This window comes from Daphnia pulicaria, chromosome 3 (assembly GCF_021234035.1).
Source record: "Daphnia pulicaria isolate SC F1-1A chromosome 3, SC_F0-13Bv2, whole genome shotgun sequence".
NCBI classification, from domain to species: domain Eukaryota; kingdom Metazoa; phylum Arthropoda; class Branchiopoda; order Diplostraca; family Daphniidae; genus Daphnia; species Daphnia pulicaria.
Genome location: NC_060915.1, coordinates 3,205,715 through 3,224,193, shown reverse-complemented (window position 1 = coordinate 3,224,193; position 18,479 = coordinate 3,205,715). Strand labels below are relative to the sequence as shown.

The 18,479-nt window shown below is 40.8% G+C and overlaps 1 long non-coding RNA gene across 1 annotated transcript; it reads right to left on the bottom strand.

Annotated features, from left to right (window-relative positions):
* Positions 1–4,734: 4,734 nt before the first annotated feature.
* LOC124329418 lies at positions 4,735–6,674 on the bottom strand. Its single transcript, XR_006916795.1, has 7 exons — positions 6,269–6,674; positions 6,061–6,204; positions 5,838–6,004; positions 5,693–5,784; positions 5,533–5,639; positions 5,124–5,472; positions 4,735–5,059 (listed from the first exon to the last, which is right to left on the bottom strand). It is a non-coding gene; the product is annotated as an uncharacterized LOC124329418 (long non-coding RNA).
* Between the last annotated feature and the right edge of the window lie 11,805 nt (positions 6,675–18,479).

Below are 18,479 nucleotides of genomic sequence, written 5' to 3'. Positions count from 1 at the left end.
CGAAGATTATTCCATCGAGCAGCAGCTCACAACGTTGCCATCAATACCGCCAAAATAGTGTTCGCTCAGCCCGCCGTTACTTTCGGTGGTTACGTCGTCGACGCTGAGGGATTTCGACCGGACCCAGAGCTCACCCGAGCAATCCGCGATTTCCCAACACCCAGCTCGATTACAGACGTCCGTTCATTTTTTGGACTCTGTCAGCAAGTCGGCAATTTTTCCGACCAACTGGCCGCCGCATTAGATCCATTATCCCCGCTGCTCAAGACTGGCTACACGTGGGAATGGACAACTCAACATGAAGAGGCTTTCACGGCAGCAAGGACACTTTTATCTACCGTGCGTGATCTAGCGTTTTACGACCCAAAGCGCAAAACAAGCCTTCACGTTGATGCATCGCGGCTCAACGGACTCGGTTTTCTCTTAAAACAGCTCGACGATTCCAAAGTGTGGCGTGTGGTGCAAGCAGGATCTCGTTTTCTCTCTAGCGCCGAGACACGTTATGCCATGATCGAACTCGAGTGTTTAAGTGCCGCTTGGGCCATGAATAAGTGTCGTCAGTTTCTTGAAGGACTTCCTTCGTTTGAATTAGTGACGGACCACAAACCATTAGTGCCCATACTGAACAGTTACTCTCTAGACAAACTAGACAACCCCCGTTTGCTTCGCTTACGCCTCAAGATGCAGCGCTATGCATTTGTTGCTCGTTGGGTCCCAGGAAAACAAAATTCCGACGCGGACGCCCTATCTCGAGCCCCGGTCGACAAAGCAGCCACTAGTGATGAACTGGGTGAAGGACTACCATCATATCAGGGAAAAATCGCTCTGATGAGTCTCTCCGGAAATCAGCTGTCACAAGCTGATCCAAACCTCGACCCAGTGTTAGAAAAAATCAAGTGCGCTGCAGCCAACGATCCGGTTATGGTGAAACTGAGAAATCAAATCATCTCGGGTTTTCCTAACGACAAGTGTAACTTAGATAGTGATTTGCGTCCCTTTTGGAGTGTAAAAGAGCGTTTGGCAATCGATGACTCTGATGACATGATCGTAATGGGGCCTCGCATCGTTATTCCGCATTCCATTCGTGCTGACATTCTGGTGGATTTAGTGCAGATGCACCAAGGTGCGACAAAAACATGCCAACGAGCCCGTTTATCGGTATACTGGCCGAACATTGACAACGATATAGTGAACGCAACCAAACATTGTGAAACGTGTACCAAACATCTACCTTCACAACAACCAGAGCCATTTCGAGTGCGCCCACCAGCGACTCGCCCATTTGAACAAATCCATGCGGATCTCTGTGAATTAAATGGCCGCCATTTTTTAGTGATGGTTGACAAATTCAGTGGTTGGCCACATGTTGTTGCTTTTCGTGATAAAAAAACAACGGCACGCAACGTTATCGGCCATTGCCACAGTTTCTTTTCTAACGTAGGAGCCCCAGTCACATTCTGGTCCGACAACGGGCCGCAGTTTGGTGCAGCGGAGTTCCAACGTTTTTTAACGGATTGGGGGATTACTTCTCTCACGTCTTCACCGTATTACGCTCAGTCCAATGGCCGGGCTGAAGCAGAAATCGACTCGATGAAGGCGCTCATCCGTGGATCATGGACAGCTGGCGCATTCAACGAAGAAAAATTCGCCAAAAGTATCCTGCTTTTTCGAAACGCGCCGCGATCTGGTGGTGCAAGCCCAGCACAGTTGATTTTCAACCGCCCAATGCGTGACTGTCTGCCAGCACATCGCCGCTCATTCGCGCCAGAATGGCAAAAAGCAGCCGACGTACTCGAGAAACGTGCGAGACGGTCCAAGGAGCTACAAATAGCTCACTACAACAAACACACGCGACCGCTTGCTCCGTTTGTCGTCGGCAACCACGTCTTGATCCAACATCCCACCAGCAAGCTGTGCCCGTAGAAAATAAACGGCTTAGAGCAGGCTTGCGCTAGACTTGTTGCCAAGCCCAGCACAAGCTCGCGGATTCCAATCTTAAAAACTTTAACTTTTAATAATACTGGTTTTAAGCTTGGACCAAACTTGTTTATTCAAGGTTACCCCAAGCCTTTTATTTTAATGTTGTGATAAGCAAACTTTACGTATTAATGAAAAAAAGCTATGATTTTGATGAGGTTTGAACCATCAACCACTGAAGTTTCAACCCAGCTTGCTAACCACTCAGCTATATGGTAATTACTACAGTATGTAGTAATTACATTAATGGTTAATGAAATGGACTCTGTCATTTTTTCGTTGCAGCAGAGAAAACATTGGAGTACGTTTATAAATAAAGTAAATACGTTAAGTTTATGATAATTGTGTTGCTTAAAGGACTTGTTCTTTTTTATTTAACATACTTATAAGCATTAACATACTTTTTAAAACTTTATAAGTACGTTAAATCTATGATAAGTGTGTTGCTAAAAGTAATTGTTCTGTAAACATACTTAATTTCATTTTATAAACATACTTATTTTTTTGTAAGCATGTTACACTTCGAAGAAGCATGACATTTTGCTTTTCAGTTTGTTTATAATTCTTACCAAAATGCTTAACGTGTTAAGTAATCTTAAAGTGCTGAAATAGGGCTAAAATAAGCATCCTACCGCTGCTGTGCAGTGTTGATCTTGAAAGAAAAAATGCAACTTTAAAGTATAAATATATATTTATTCATATAAGGAATTCAAATGAAACATATATGCAATATTTATTTCATAATTAGCCTATAATATATAATCAGTTAATTTGTTAATATTTATGCTTGCGCCAAGGTTATTCCAAGTGCGCTTGGAATAGCCTCATTCTGAGCAATCAATTTAAAAAGTTAAAAACTATTGCCTTGAAATAGCCTTGCGCAAGCATAAATAAAAAGGGGAAATATAATACAGAAAATAACATGCTTGGAGTGGCTTTAGTTTCAGCATTAAAAAGAAGTCCATCAAATACTTCATTAGGGTATACTTGGTGCAAGCTGGTTCCAAGCCTAAAGCTTGGAACCAGTTTGCACCAGGCAGTCGCGCTATCGGCTAAGCTAAACTTTTTCTACGGGTGGTGTACCCCCGGAGTTATCGTAGAAGTCGGCCATCATCGAGACTACCTCATCAAGACTCCAGCTGGACGGATTTTTTGGCGCAACCGGCGTTTTCTTCGCCCCCGCGTACCCGTATTTCCGACTACTACACCAGCCTCTACACCAGCTACTACACCAGCCACTACACCAATCCAGCCGGAAGTCGTTCAGCCGCCTCAACCGGAACAAATCGAGCCACCGGTACAAGAGAATCCTGCTCCACCGGTGCAAGAAAATCCTGTTCCACCTGTTTTACGCCGTTCAACAAGAACAAAACAGCCGCGGCGTCACTTCTTCCCAGCCGAGTGGACGCAATAACACCCATCCCATTATCATGTTCACCCATTCATGGTTATGTGTGTATTGTGTATTGCGTGTTACCAGTTGTGTTTTCTTTAATATGTTAAAGAGCAAAGTTAACTATGTTGTGTTAGCTTTGCTCGTTGAAAGGGGCGTGTGATGATACCACCATCTGGCAACACGGCACCTGTCGGCTCCATATATAGGAGAGGACTCCCTCCCCTCACCCTCAGTCTCTGTCTGCTCTCCACAGAGCAGTGGTCGTCCCAATACACTGTTACGAGCCGCAATCTCTCTCTCTTTATTCGACTTCATCACACAACCAAAACCTACAACACAGACCGTGAATAGTAAGCCAAGCCTTAAGATCTTTTGACAAAAAATAAAATAAAAATATTATGTCCATTATAGCAGGCGATTCTACTAAAAAGGAGAACGAATTTTCCAGCGTCGAAGACTTTATTGTCGATGGGGACGACGGAGAGCAATCCTTGGGTTTCCTGTCTTCAGTCGACGAAATACATAGTTCAACGGTAAATAGGGGTATTAGTCGAGCAAGATTCAGACAGGTAAAAGAAACAAAAATTACGAATTGATAAATATTTTATTTTAGCGTAAAATGGAAATTTAGTGATGCCGAGAATGAAGGCAATCCCATGGTGATGGGTTTTCAAGATAAAATCGATGATGAGGATTATCTTCGAGCATCTGAGTTTGGAAATCCTGTTACACAGATCTCAGTTCCACAGGCCGATAAAAAAGAAGCAGCTGCTTATAAAGTGAATAAAACGGTTGAAGATATTACTATCGAGGACGACCTAGATGACTGGCTCAATGATGGCGCTGAAAAATTACCTTCATCAAAATTGAATGTTTCTTCATCATCGAGTTCCCTGAAAAACAAAGAATTTGTCAATCGAAAAGTTCCTGAACCAAAGACAGTAGACGTTTCGCTCGAAGAATTGTCCCTTGAAGTAACAGGCAAGAGTAAAAGAGTAAAAGAAAAAAAAAGCAAACGGAAATCCAAAAAATCATGAAAGGATGAAAGAACCTCAAGTAGTCCTGCTCCGGATTCCGATGTAGTTGAGGAATCCCGTCCTTATAACGAATACGAAGAACTCTAAAAGATATTCATTTTTATTATTATTATCTAATCATTTAGACCACAATATCGATTTGTTTACTTTTCTATTTTAAGTTAAGTGGTGTACAAGGTATAATGTATTCTTAAGCTTTTCAAATGCAAAAATATGTCGACAAAGGCCATCATTTATTTATATGTTAAAAGAAAAAAATAACATATAAAGCCTTAAATAATTTTGGATCATTTATTTATTAGTTAAAAGAAAAAAATAACATAAAGCCTTAAATAATTTTGGATAATTGCCGCTTAATAAATGTATGAGTTTTCTAACGCCGCTTAACTTTATTTTTATTTTATAACCGTTAAAGTTGGCTTATGTTATTTTGTACAGAACTGGAAAGCAATAGAGAAGAAAAAACGGACGCTATATAATTGCAAGGTGAAGATAGTTAATGAAGGGCAGGGAAAGGGTTATGTATATCTGATATTACAACAATATTTAAATTACAATATGGGATGAATTTGATAATGATGACTGATACAGTATTGCTTGCATGGAAGTCGCTCATGGAAGTAATTCACATCCATTGTCGAATATTTTCCTGCGAAAAGCCGAAGCAGTAAGTTTATGTAAGCTTAGACTTTTACTTGAGGATGTCTAATTACCTTGACTTCCTCAGTGAGTTGACCACCTTCTAGTAGAAATTCAAGCTGAATACGCAGCTGAGGGGGAATGTTCTTCGAGGATATTTGGACCGGAGACTGACTTGTACATGTCAAATATGGATGAGATAAAAGCTGCTCAATTGATGGTCGAGTGCGCGGATTGCGATCGAGACAGCCTTTTAGAACTGCTATAACCATCGGATCAGCCGTCAAAGGAAAGTCTATAACATGACGCAACGATGGCACTGATTTTCTCGATTGTGTCCCTGAACTTGCTAAAAGGTGGGTTCTTGTAAATGAAACTGTACAACATACATCCAAGAGACCACACGTCTGTTTTCCTGCTTATCTGTAAATCAATAGTGTAATATTAATGCGAAGATTTCGAACGGATAAGAATTCAACATACCTTATACTCTTGGTACGTTCCAGAAGGCGTAGCAGATTTGATTGCTTCTGGTGTCATGTAATTGTATGTACCGCACTGGCTGTCCTTCATTTCGACGTCATGTCGGCCTAGAAAGAAAATGATTAAATCGATTCGTTTAAGATTTTAACAGTTCTCATACCTGGATAGAAGTGGCAATACCGAAGTCGATCAACTTTAAGCCTCCATTGACCAAAAGAAAGTTAGCCGGTTTCAGATCTGTATGAATCACATCTACAACGACAAGATTAATGAATGCTCAGACTAATAATAGAAATAGTAATTACTCTTGTCATGAATCTCTTTCACAGCTTCTAACATTTCCTGCCAGTAAAAGCGAATCAGGGTAGGGTTGATGGCGTTGAGACTGGTGCGAGTCCGGATGACAGTTGCGAAGTCGGTATCACCTTTTTCCATTACCAACAACAATTTCTCTTCTTCTTCGTTGTACTCGCTACAGATTTGTATTACTTTACGGAATTTGAGGGCACATACTAGCAATTAACTTACTATTCAAGAAGGCGGACGACGCGAGGCAAACCTTGTAGTTGTTTCAACAGCCGGATTTCATTAATATAGCCTTCAGCTGTGACTTCGTCAACGGAATCAAGACGAACAACTTTTAAGGCAAATATGTCATTCTTGGTTCAGTACCTGCGTTTCAAAAGTCAATAAATAAATGTGAAAAAAATGAGTTACGCAAGATTTCAAGTTCGACCTGATATACGACACTTGATCCCCCACGCCCAAGCGGTTTCATAACGCTGTAAACCTTGCCGTTTACTGCTATCTGCTTGGTTTTCGGAGTCGGTCGAGCATTTGGAGGGGGTAAAATATTGCTGCTGGAAACTGGGGGAATTAATTTGCTTTGTTGCTCTACATGATGTTGGATGGGATCAATTGGTTGAACTTCTGCCACGACGCTTACCACCGGTTGAATAGGTATTGGCTGCGGAGGTTTAGAGCTTGCTAGATTGAAAATTGGAGACGTTTCTGCCTGTACTTTGGGTAATAAAATGCCGAGTGATGGTTTTTGTTCATCGTTATGCATTTCAGTCTTCGAAGTCGAAGCAAACGAAACTAGGGATGATTCTCGTATTTTGGTTGTTCTAAATGATGAATGTCCAGTCCACGTCAGATTTTTAGCTAGTGGTGTTTGCGCTTGATCTAAAGGATGCATTTTGACAGTCGGTTGTGTCGGTAGTCCAAGAGCGCTCGCTGTATCTGAAGTAGAATTCAATCCTGATTTGTTCTTAGAATCGGTGAAAGCATATATTTCTTCCATTTCCGAATGCACAGATGGTAACTTATTGGTCGAAAAGGATGATTTTTCCGGTTGGTTCCATGCAACAAATTCATTTTTTGCTCCAGGTAGAGGTATCTGTGGAACAGCTGGTTTTAGAATATCAGCACAAGGTACTTCTTCTTTTACTTGTGTTACTATCCCAAGTTCTTCAGTAACTAGTTTGATGGAGGACTCTTTCTGAGATTCTCGATGATTGATTTTTGTGCCAAAACCTTGTTGGGTATTTGTGGAGGAAGGGCAATAACCCAATTTTGAAACCTTATCTTCTGAATTGCCAAATTTAGACTGTAGGTTGAGTGGAACCTCATGTTGCTGTTGGCTAATAGGCTTACGAAAGATATCTGGGAGAGAATCACTGGTGAGAGTCAAAAGATTGGATGCATTACTTTCTTGGAGCACATTGTTGTAATGTGCTTTTTCTTGAGTGGTGTTTCTCTCAACCATGTGAAGAGATTGGTCCAACTTTCTTATCCTGTGAAGTTCTGGTGTTGATTCAGAACGACCAAACCTAGCATGGAAAGGAGTTACACAGTGGAATTTAACTTGAAATTTTTAAGAAATACTTTGGAGTTGATGGAAAATCATGTGTTCCAAATCTTGAATTATCATTTTCTTTGAAGCAAAGTCTGGGTGTCCATGACAACTGAGGCCTTCCTGGTGTCATAGGATTGAGATTGGAAGCAGACACACTGGATGGGCGGATCGGCTTCAAACCAACACAAATTTTTCTTTCAAGCAGCGAAGAACATGAGCAGCTCCATCCCTCATTGCGCACGTAATTTCACTGCTTTCCTAAAACACAAACAACAAATTACAAATTAGTTTGTATTCTCAATAGTAGAAGCATTACAAAACACTTACTCCTGTATTGCTGGCTGTTGACAGAAAATGAAGCTTTGGTAGCTTCAAGGGCCAAGGCTTGTTGTAGACTCTGCACCAGTGTTGATACATCAGGACAAGAACTTTTGCCGGGGGTAAAAGAAAAACCACACACAAGATTGAAAGTTACAACTTAAGCCAATGATATGCATTAACATTTTATAATGAAATACATTTTTTTAAGCAGAATACTTCCAACAGTTCTTCTATCTGAATAAAATATGACATTTCAGATGGAAACTTAGTTGATTAATAGCCAGCCATAAATTGTTGAGCTTCGTTTTGTTTTTTGTTGTGGAGCCTTGTTTTGTGATTTGTATTTGGTTAAATCTATTGCCACGAAATCCTTTTCGTGACGCGACAGACTCGACTCACTAATGCCACGAAATCTGAAAATATCGTTTCGTGTCTATTAAGATCACTTTGTCTATTGCCACGAAAGCTTACTAGTCCTCTGTTTTCGTGACGAACTTGTCTGAAATGGCTATTGCCAAGACATATCGTTGCAATAAACAAACCGTTGACTATTGCCACGAAACAAAATAAAGACAGATAGATGGCGTACAAGAGGCAAAAGTCAAATTAAAATAAACGGCAGATAGATGGCGTACCAAGCAAAAGTCGTAGCCCGAGGCGTAGCTAGTATCTAGCAATTTGAAGTCTTACACCAGCGCGGAGTAGCTAGAACGTCCGCCGACGTCGTAGCCCGAGGCGTAGCTAGTATCTAGCAATTTGAAGTCTTACACCAGCGCGGAGTAGCTAGAGCGTCCGCCGACACAGATAGATGGCGTACAAGAGGTAAAAGTAAAATTTAAATAAATGGCAGATAGATGGCGTACCAAGCAAAAGTCGTAGCCCGAGGCGTAGCTAGTATCTAGCAATTTGAAGTCTTACACCAGCGCGGAGTAGCTAGAACGTCCGCCGACGTCGTAGCCCGAGGCGTAGCTAGTATCTAGCAATTTGAAGTCTTACACCCAGCGCGGAGTAGCTAGAGCGTCCGCCGACGTCGTAGCCCGAGGCGTAGCTAGTATCTAGCAATTTGAAGTCTTACACCAGCGCGGAGTAGCTAGAGCGTCCGCCGATACAGATAGATGGCGTACAAGAGGTAAAAGTAAATTTAAATAAATGGCAGATAGATGGCGTACCAAGCAAAAGTCGTAGCAGTATCTAGCAATTTGAAGTCTTACACCAGCGCGGAGTAGCTAGAACGTCCGCCGACGTCGTAGCCCGAGGCGTAGCTAGTATCTAGCAATTTGAAGTCTTACACCCAGCACGGAGTAGCTAGAGCGTCCGCCGACACAGATAGATGGCGTACAAGAGGTAAAAGTAAAATTAAAATAAACGGCAGATAGATGGCGTACCAAGCAAAAGTCGTAGCCCGAGGCGTAGCTAGTATCTAGCAATTTGAAGTCTTACACCCAGCGCGGAGTAGCTAGAGCGTCCGCCGACGTCGTAGCCCGAGGCGTAGCTAGTATCTAGCAATTTGAAGTCTTACACCAGCGCGGAGTAGCTAGAGCGTCCGCCGACACAGATAGATGGCGTACAAGAGGTAAAAGTAAAATTTAAATAAACGGCAGATAGATGGCGTACCAAGCAAAAGTCGTAGCCCGAGGCGTAGCTAGTATCTAGCAATTTGAAGTCTTACACCAGCGCGGAGTAGCTAGAGCGTCCGCCGACGTCGTAGCCCGAGGCGTAGCTAGTATCTAGCAATTTGAAGTCTTACACCCAGCGCGGAGTAGCTAGAGCGTCCGCCGACGTCGTAGCCCGAGGCGTAGCTAGTATCTAGCAATTTGAAGTCTTACACCAGCGCGGAGTAGCTAGAGTGTACAACGTGACATTCACAATATTTACCAAAAATTCTCAGTGTGTGTGTTTTGTCGTAGCTATTGAAAAGGAAAAAATAAAAAATAAATTCCATAAGAGAGCAGCACACGGCAGTACAGGTGTCCAGACCGGAAAAGGGCCACCCCCATGCAATTACCAATTAGATAACACACAGTTTGGTGGATGTGTTCGTTTTACGTGTGATGGCAGCACCGCAGCTACCAAAAAGTTTCTAGTCTCTGGTCGGATTACAATTTTTACGTTGATACTTGATGGTAGTTTTGCCTAAGCATAAAAATTTATAATTAAAAAAAAAATTGCGTAATAGTGTTGCGCTTGTGATTGGAAAGGCGTGTCATTAAAAAAAAAGTTAGGAGGAAAGTGAAAAATAAAAATTCAATTTAGTCAGGCCTTGTTTTTTAAATCTATCGACGCCGTCTGTCTGCTATTAATGTGTCAAGATGGCCAAGAACGATTGGTGGCGAAAGTGGAAATAGCTTACTAGTCTATGATTTATGCCGTAAGTTTTTGTCGTTTCCTCTCTGTTTTATTCGGGAAATTTCCCTATCGGCTGACGTTAAAATTAAAATAACAGACTTTCGTCTACCCTCACCCTCACTATGTCGTGTGGGAAATTTCAGTCGGTGTCCGTTGGTTATTTTGGGTTGTGTTCCGTGATTACCTCTATCTCACACCCCATCATCAACATTTAATGGCATTGTTTCCTAGCAAAACAGAAAATGTTTACCTTGTACTAGGTGACAATATTGGATTCTTAATGATTGTAGAGAAAAGTCACAGTTGAGAAACAGTCGCACTACAACTTCACTGTAAACACTTGTGTGCCAGTTCTCCATTGCTCCTGTGACAGTTAAATTAATCAGCTGAATAACGTGTGGGAAACAGTTGGGTTTTTTTTACCCTCTTTTGCAGTAAATTTCAACCTGTCACATTATCTACGAAGCTCATTAGCAATGCATTTTCTTGATTTATAAATGTTGAACAAAATGTTGTTTTGACTAATGATGAATTTACTCTTGTCTTTCACAGATTCAATCTCACCTGTCGCCCGGTTTGGTAGTGGATAAGCATGTGAGTATAATAACGCATGGAAGCCAAGAATAATTGAAAATTTAATTTTCTTTTTTTTCTCACACAGGTGAACAGAGGCCATGGATCGGACGGGGATTACGAAGAAATTATTATCGAGAGAGTCAGCCCTGGTTTGGGATTCATCATCTCGGGTGGACCTGAAAAGCAGCACATCTGCGAAGATCAAGCCATCATTCTGACGAAGATCATCACGGGCGGTGCGGTTGCTATCGTCGAACGAATGAAGATCAACGACGTCATCTTGAAAGTGAACGATGTGTCGGTGGTGAACGTTACCTATTCAGCTGCAGTCGAAGCGCTCAAAAGGGCAGGAAATATCGTCCGTTTGGTGAGTAACCTAGAAACCTTACATTTTCGTTTATTTTTTAGTAACCTTTCTCTTTTTGGTTGTCTACAGAGCGTAAGGCGACGCACACAGCCACGATCTCCTAGCAGAGTCGAAATTGTGTAAGGGCAACAAAGGAATGATTTTCACCATCACGTGCGTATCGGAAATAAACATATTACCGGCGATAATGTAAATGGCGGAGCAGCTAAAGTTGACGGGCGAATAGCTTTCAGCGAAAAATTGATTCTCGTCCGGAATTTACACGTACGTAACGTAAAAATAACAAACAAAAACATTGTTGATACTAAAAAAAAATTTGTCTACAGTTGTTGACGGAGAAAAATCTAGAGAAAGTTTCGCACGAGGACGCCTTTTCGGCGATAAATTAAACATTGGGTGTTGCATTGGGACATTTTCCATTGGGTGTTTCTGCAATTTTGTTTCACACCTCGTCACACTTCGAGCAGTATTTGTACAACATGTAGTACCATTTTAAAAATGATAGTTTAAAACTTAAAATTGTTCCATTTCCAAGAGAGAAGATTTAGGGACAAGCAAAAAAAAAAATTAAAGATATTTTTATTGCTCACATCTTAAGAAATTAATGCAAACTGTTAATTGTTATAATACTGTCTTTCAGACACTCATGCTCAGAAATATACGCAACACAATCTTCGTATCTTTCTTCTCGGCAGAGACGATTTATCATTCCAGCATAAATATTGCCGTGAGGAAAGGCCAGTTTGTTGCTACCAATCAATCTAAGATTTTTTCTGATGTGATAATTTTCAACGTACTCAGCAATTGCATCTGCGTCGCCTTTCGTACTGGGCAGCTTGTGACAAGGCTTCAATCCGCTAAATTTATTTTCACGGTCCACGGAGCACTGGTAGAAATAGTCTTCCAATCCGGTACAATTAATACCAACAGGTCTAAATATAAATCAGAATATTAGTATTTCTTCACGTATTCAATTTTAAAAAAACATACCCCAATCTGGTGTGAAAAAAATCCCAACGGTCCAAACTCAAACGTTCCAAAATTGGAACTTGATTTCCAAATACGATTACTTTATTTGATATTGGGATTTTCATTGAACCTTGATATTTTCCGCTAACAACAAATCTATTTTTGAGCTGCTCTAATAATTCGTACAGTTCATTCATTTGTTTGATTCCACTTGAGGTGAAGGCGTTGCGCGAGCAATCAAAAACGAATCCTGCCGCAAACGGATTGAGCATTGAGCACAAGTTGTGTGTGCTTCCAGGAAACAAAATCTGGTAGTTTTTCTTCATCATCAAATAATGGCCAAGTCTCGTCTTCCCCGTATTTCCATCGTAATCAAAGACCCATAAAATTTTGCGGTCACACTGTTCTTCCAATCTCTTGACGACCATTTTCTGCCACGGACGTAGTGTCAGGTCAAATTCCTCCTTTGCGTTTTCAATAAGGGCATACGTCATAACAGATTGATATTTATCTCGATTGAGCATGAAGTGGACATTTCCAGTAAAATCAGGAGGGGAACTATCCAAGCGGATCTTCTTGTAGATGGCAGTGAATATTTTTTCTTCCGGTGGTTCAGAACGGATACTACTAAAGTCAGGCAAAACAACACGAAGAGAAACTCCTTTCTGTTCAATAACATTAGATAAGGAAAAACGACAACCTGTAGCTATGGCTACACCAGCAAATAAAGGACTCAACCTTAAGAAAAAAGAACACGTTTTCTTTTTGTCTACTTCCATATACAAGCAAACGTTACTCCTAGCTAAATAAGTTACTGCTGGAATAGTTGATAACATACGAAATGCTGCGATGGCATTACCCTCTTCCCCTTTGAAATCACATTGAAATCGACGTGATTGGGCAGCATTTCGCTGTGTTCCTCCCACACCTACAATTTCTTGCGACGAATCTTGTGACATGACTATTCTCAATGAAGAATCAAACTATACTAACAAAAAAATATTCCCATGGACGGATAGACCAATAAATAAACGTTTCCCTACAATAGAATTTCGTCACTTATTAATTCATAGGAAAAAAAGAGTAATGATCCTTTCTTGGAAAATTTTTTTTCTTGCAACGGAAATCGATCTTCTCTAAAAAATGGTAGAATAATTCGCTATCGGTAAATAAACTGGACTAAAAACTTGACTCATTTTCTACAAAAAAAAATTAACTTTCAAGGTAATAACAACTAAAAGAAAAATGTTTAAGTTCGAAAATATATTTCGAGATTTTTACATATGATGAGAATCAGAGAATTTCTGCAGAAAAATAACACAATAAGTAGGTACAGTAAGTGGAAAATGACGACATAGCATAGCGCGTTGGAAAAGATATAATTATAAAGAAATAGATTCCTTCATATTGATTATTAGAAGGAATGCAATTAGGTAGAAAAATATTGGGAATTTAGAAAAACGTAAGATGAAAAACATAATAAAAGGGCCGGGAAAGTGTTTGCTATACAATGATATTTATTGTGGAATCTGATTATAAAGTTTAATTGTTTTTAAATGAGTAAACGAAATTGACGGAACAAACGTTTATAAAAAAAAATGTATCGTTTGAAGGACTCTTCCTTATAAACGAATTACATTCCATATTCCTAAACACAAGAAGAACTAATAAATCGTCATTTAAAAAAAATAAATTCAAACTAAATACAGATAATTTGAATTTCTTTATTGAAAAATATTTAAAAGGGGAATACATGATGGTTGAGATCATTCATGATTTTTTAATACTTCATACTCAAAAATTAAAACAATAAACCAATTTTAACTTGAAAGAATTTCAACATGGCAATCTTCACAAAGAACAGCCAAAGGAATAGTATCTTTAGTGATAAGCTTAACACCACAAATTTTGATAAGGCGATCGCGTGGGACTGGCTGACATCCGTTGCAACTGAATAAATGATCAACAATTTCTGGATGACCAAAGATCAATACCTGATACGAAAAAAAAAATTAAATATAAAAAAATAACAAAGAAATTAAAAAACTAACATTATCCTCGTGAAAACCAGGATGCTTTACTAAGATAGAGCCATCTTCGTTCACGGCAGAAATTAAACCAAACAAATCTAAGGAAAGTGAGTAGAAAGAAAATTAAAGCAAACAAAGGTTGCGAACTATATATTTAAAAAAATATTAGCTTACCAAAAATTTCTCCAATTTCAACATAACGGGACTTTAAAGATAAGATGGAATAAAAATTGTAACCAAGATAAGGGTAATCAAAAAGAACATCGCCATCAGTTACTGAAACGGGAACACACTATAAGAAATTTTAAGGAGTTGTGAGAAATTGATTTTTTGAACAAATATAAACGTAACTTACTCGAGTAAGACTGCTAAACAATAACTGAATATTTGATTTACAAGGAAAATTAAGTTGGTCTCGGTAGCCTAAAGTGGAATATCCAGAGATACGATAAATGGAATTTATCTACAAAATTAAACATTAGATGGATGATATCAGTTATAATAAAATAATAATAAAAAAAGATTATACCTCAAGATTATCGTGAACAAATTGAAAATATTTGTGGCAAATAGCAGAGGATGCAAATGTGACACCATTGACATCAACAAAAATAAATTTTTTAAGTTCAACTCTGGAAGGTAGCCACACTTGAGCATACGATGATACAAAACGTCCAACCAAAGGTTAGGTTAGGTTAGGTTAGGTTAGGTTAGGTTAGGTTAGGTTAGGTTAGGTTAGGTTAGGTTAGGTTAGGTTAGGTTAGGTTAGGTTAGGTTAGGTTAGGTTAGGTTAGGTTAGGTTAGGTTAGGTTAGGTTAGGTTAGGTTAGGTTAGGTTAGGTTAGGTTAGGTTAGCTAGGTCCTACTCACGCTCACGGCGAAGCCGTGATTGCTTTCGGGAGGGAGCCACGCGCCGTGTATATCACGGTGGGCTTGGTGGCTGGTGCATACGAGCAGCTGTGGCAACGGCTATACAGCATTGGACACTCTAGCGGGAGCCAGCTAGCCAGACCGTGACCCGGGATTGAACCGGTCATCTGTAAGGGACATGTGAGCGAAGGAGCCGCACGGTGATAAGCCGCAGCGTGCGGGAGTCATTTCAGATATAGTATACTGTTCGCAGATATTCACGAGTGATTGAAACTCGGAATCAGTTTTCGCAGCATGCGAAGGTGCAACCTGCACCAGAGTGTCACTTTATGGACATCACTGACCTGGGAGTTGAACCACAGACCTTTGGCATTCCGGGCCGATGCTCTACCAACTGAGCTACTGAGTGATACTATATCTTACTTGACTCATGTATTGTGTGTTGTGTGTAGTGGGGGGCAGCCTCTATAGGATGGGTTAGCTAGGTCCCTACTCACGCTCACGGCGAAGCCGTGATTGCTTTCGGGAGGGAGCCACGCGCCGTGTATATCACGGTGGGCTTGGTGGCTGGTGCATACGAGCAGCTGTGGCAACGGCTATACAGCATTGGACACTCTAGCGGGAGCCAGCTAGCCAGACCGTGACCCGGGATTGAAACCGGTCATCTGTAAGGGACATGTGAGCGAAGGAGCCGCACGGTGATAAGCCGCAGCGTGCGGGAGTCATTTCAGATATAGTATACTGTTCGCAGATATTCACGAGTGATTGAAACTCGGAATCAGTTTTCGCAGCATGCGAAGGTGCAACCTGCACCAGAGTGTCACTTTATGGACATCACTGACCTGGAGTTGAACCACAGACCTTTGGCATTCCGGTTAGGTTAGGTTAGGTTAGGTTAGGTTAGGTTAGGTTAGGTTAGGTTAGGTTAGGTTAGGTTAGGTTAGGTTAGGTTAGGTTAGGTTAGGTTAGGTTAGGTTAGGTTAGGTTAGGTTAGGTTAGGTTAGGTTAGGTTAGTTAGGTTAGGTTAGGTTAGGTTAGGTTAGGTTAGGTTAGGTTAGGTTAGGTTAGGTTAGGTTAGGTTAGGTTAGGTTAGGTTAGGTTAGGTTAGGTTAGAGGTTAGGTTAGGTTAGGTTAGGTTAGGTTAGTTAGGTTAGGTTAGGTTAGGTTAGGTTAGGTTAGGTTAGGTTAGGTTAGGTTAGGTTAGTTTAGGTTAGGTTAGGTTAGGTTAGGTTAGGTTAGGTTAGGTTAGGTTAGGTTAGGTTAGGTTAGGTTAGGTTAGTTAGGTTAGTTAGGTTAGGTTAGGTTAGGTTAGGTTAGGTTAGGTTAGGTTAGGTTAGGTTAGGTTAGGTTAGGTTAGGTTAGGTTAGTAGTTAGGTTAGGTTAGGTTAGGTTAGGTTAGGTTAGGTTAGGTTAGGTTAGGTTAGGTTAGGTTAGGTTAGGTTAGGTTAGGTTAGGTTAGGTTAGGTTAGGTAGTTAGGTTAGGTTAGGTTAGTGTTAGGTTAGGTTAGGTTAGGTTAGGTTAGGTTAGGTTAGGTTAGGTTAGTTTGGTTAGGTTGGTAGGTTAGGTAGGTTAGGTTAGGTTAGGTAGGTTAGGTTAGGTAGGTTTAGGTTAGGTTAGGTTAGGTTAGGTTAGGTTAGGTTAGGTTAGGTTAGGTTAGTTTAGGTTAGGTTAGGTTAGGTTGGTTAGGTTAGGTTAGGTTAGGTTAGGTTAGGTTAGGTTAGGTTAGGTTAGGTTAGGTTAGGTGTTAGGTTAGGTTAGGTTAGGTTTGGTTAGGTGTTAGGTTAGGTTAGGTTAGGTTAGGTTAGGTTTAGGTTAGTGTTAGGTTAGGTTAGGTTAGGTTAGGTGGTTAGGTAGGTTAGGTTGGTTGGTTAGGTTAGGGTTAGGTTAGGTTGGTTAGGTGGTAGGTTTAGGTTGTGGTTAGGTTAGGTTTGGTAGGTTAGTTAGGTTAGGTTAGGTGTAGGTTAGGTAGGTTAGGTTAGGTTAGGTGGGTTTGTTGTTAGGTTAGGTTAGGTTAGTGTTAGGTTAGGTTTGGTTAGGTTTGGTTAGGTGTTGGTTAGGTTAGGTTAGGTTAGGTTAGGTTAGGTGGTTGGTTAGGTTAGGTGTTAGGTTAGGTTAGGTTGGTAGGTGTTAGGTTAGGTGGTTAGGGTTAGGTTGTGGTTAGGTTGTTAGGTTGGTTGGTTAGGTTAGGTTTGGTTGTGTTAGGTTAGGTTGGTTAGGTTAGGTTAGGTTAGGTTAGGGTGTGGTTAGGTTGGTAGGTTAAGGTAGGTTGGTTTGGTTGGTGGTTAGGTTAGGTGTAGGTTAGGTTTGGTTAGGTTAGGTTAGGTTAGGTTAGGTGGTTGGTGGTGTAGGTTGAGGTGGTTAGGTTAGGTTAGGTTAGGTTTGGTTAGGTTGGTGGTTTGGTTAGGTTGGTAGGTTGGTTGGTTTGGTTAGGTTAGGTTAGGTTAGGTTGGTTAGGTTAGGTAGGTTAGGGTTAGGTTTGGTGTGGTAGGTTTAGGTTGGTTAGGTTGGTTAGGTTAGGTGTAGGTTAGGTTAGGTGGTTAGGTTTGGTTAGGTTAGGTTAGGTTAGGTGGTAGGTTGGTTAGGTTAGGTTGGTTGGTTAGGTTAGGTTAGGTTTGGTTAGGTTGGTTAGGTTAGGTTAGGTTTGTAGGTTAGGTTAGGTTAGGTTGGTTAGGTTAGGTTGTTGGTTAGGTGTTAGGTTAGGTTAGGTTGGTGTTGGTTAGGTTAGGTTGAGTGTTAGGTTGGTTAGGTTGGTTAGGTTAGGTGTAGTTAGGTGTTGGTTTGGTGGTAGGTTGTTGGTTGGTTAGGTTAGGTTAGGTTAGGTTAGGTTAGGTTAGGTGGTAGGTTAGGTTAGGTTAGGTTAGGTTGTTTGGTGTTAGGTTAGGTTTGGTTTGGTGGTTAGGTTAGGTTAGGTGGTTAGGTTGGTTAGGTTAGGTTAGGTTAGGTTGGTAGGTTAGGTTGGTTAGGTTAGGTTGTTAGGTGTTAGGTTGGTTAGGTTAGGTTGGTTAGGTTAGGTTAGGTAGGTTAGGTTAGGTTAGGTTTGGTTAGGTTAGGTTAGGTAGGTTAGGTTAGGTGTGGTTGGTTAGGTTTAGGTTTTAGGTTAGGTTAGGTTAGGTTAGGTGTTAGGTTAGGTTGTTAGTGTGGTTGGTTAGGTTAGGTTAGGTGGTTAGGTTGGTTAGGTGTAGGTTAGGTTGGTAGGTTAGGTTAGGTTAGTTAGGTTAGGTTAGGGTAGGTTAGGTGGTTAGGTAGGTAGGTTAGGTTAGGTTAGGTTAGAGTTAGGTAGTTAGGTGTAGGTTAGGTTAGGTTAGGTTAGGTTAGGTTAGGTTTAGGTTAGGTAAGGTTAGGTTAGTAGGTTAGGTTTAGGTTAGGTTAGGTTAGGTTAGGTTAGGTAGGTAGGTTAGGTTAGGTTAGGTTAGGTTGGTTAGGTTAGGTTAGGTAGGTTAGGTTAGGTTCGGTTAGGTTAGGTTAGGTTAGGTTAGGTAGGTTAGGTTAGGTTAGGTTAGGTTAGGTTAGGTTAGGTTAGGTTAGGTTAGGTTAGGTTAGGTTAGGTTAGGTTAGGTTAGGTAGGTTAGGTTAGGTTAGGTTAGGTTGGTAGGTTAGGTTAGGGGTTAGG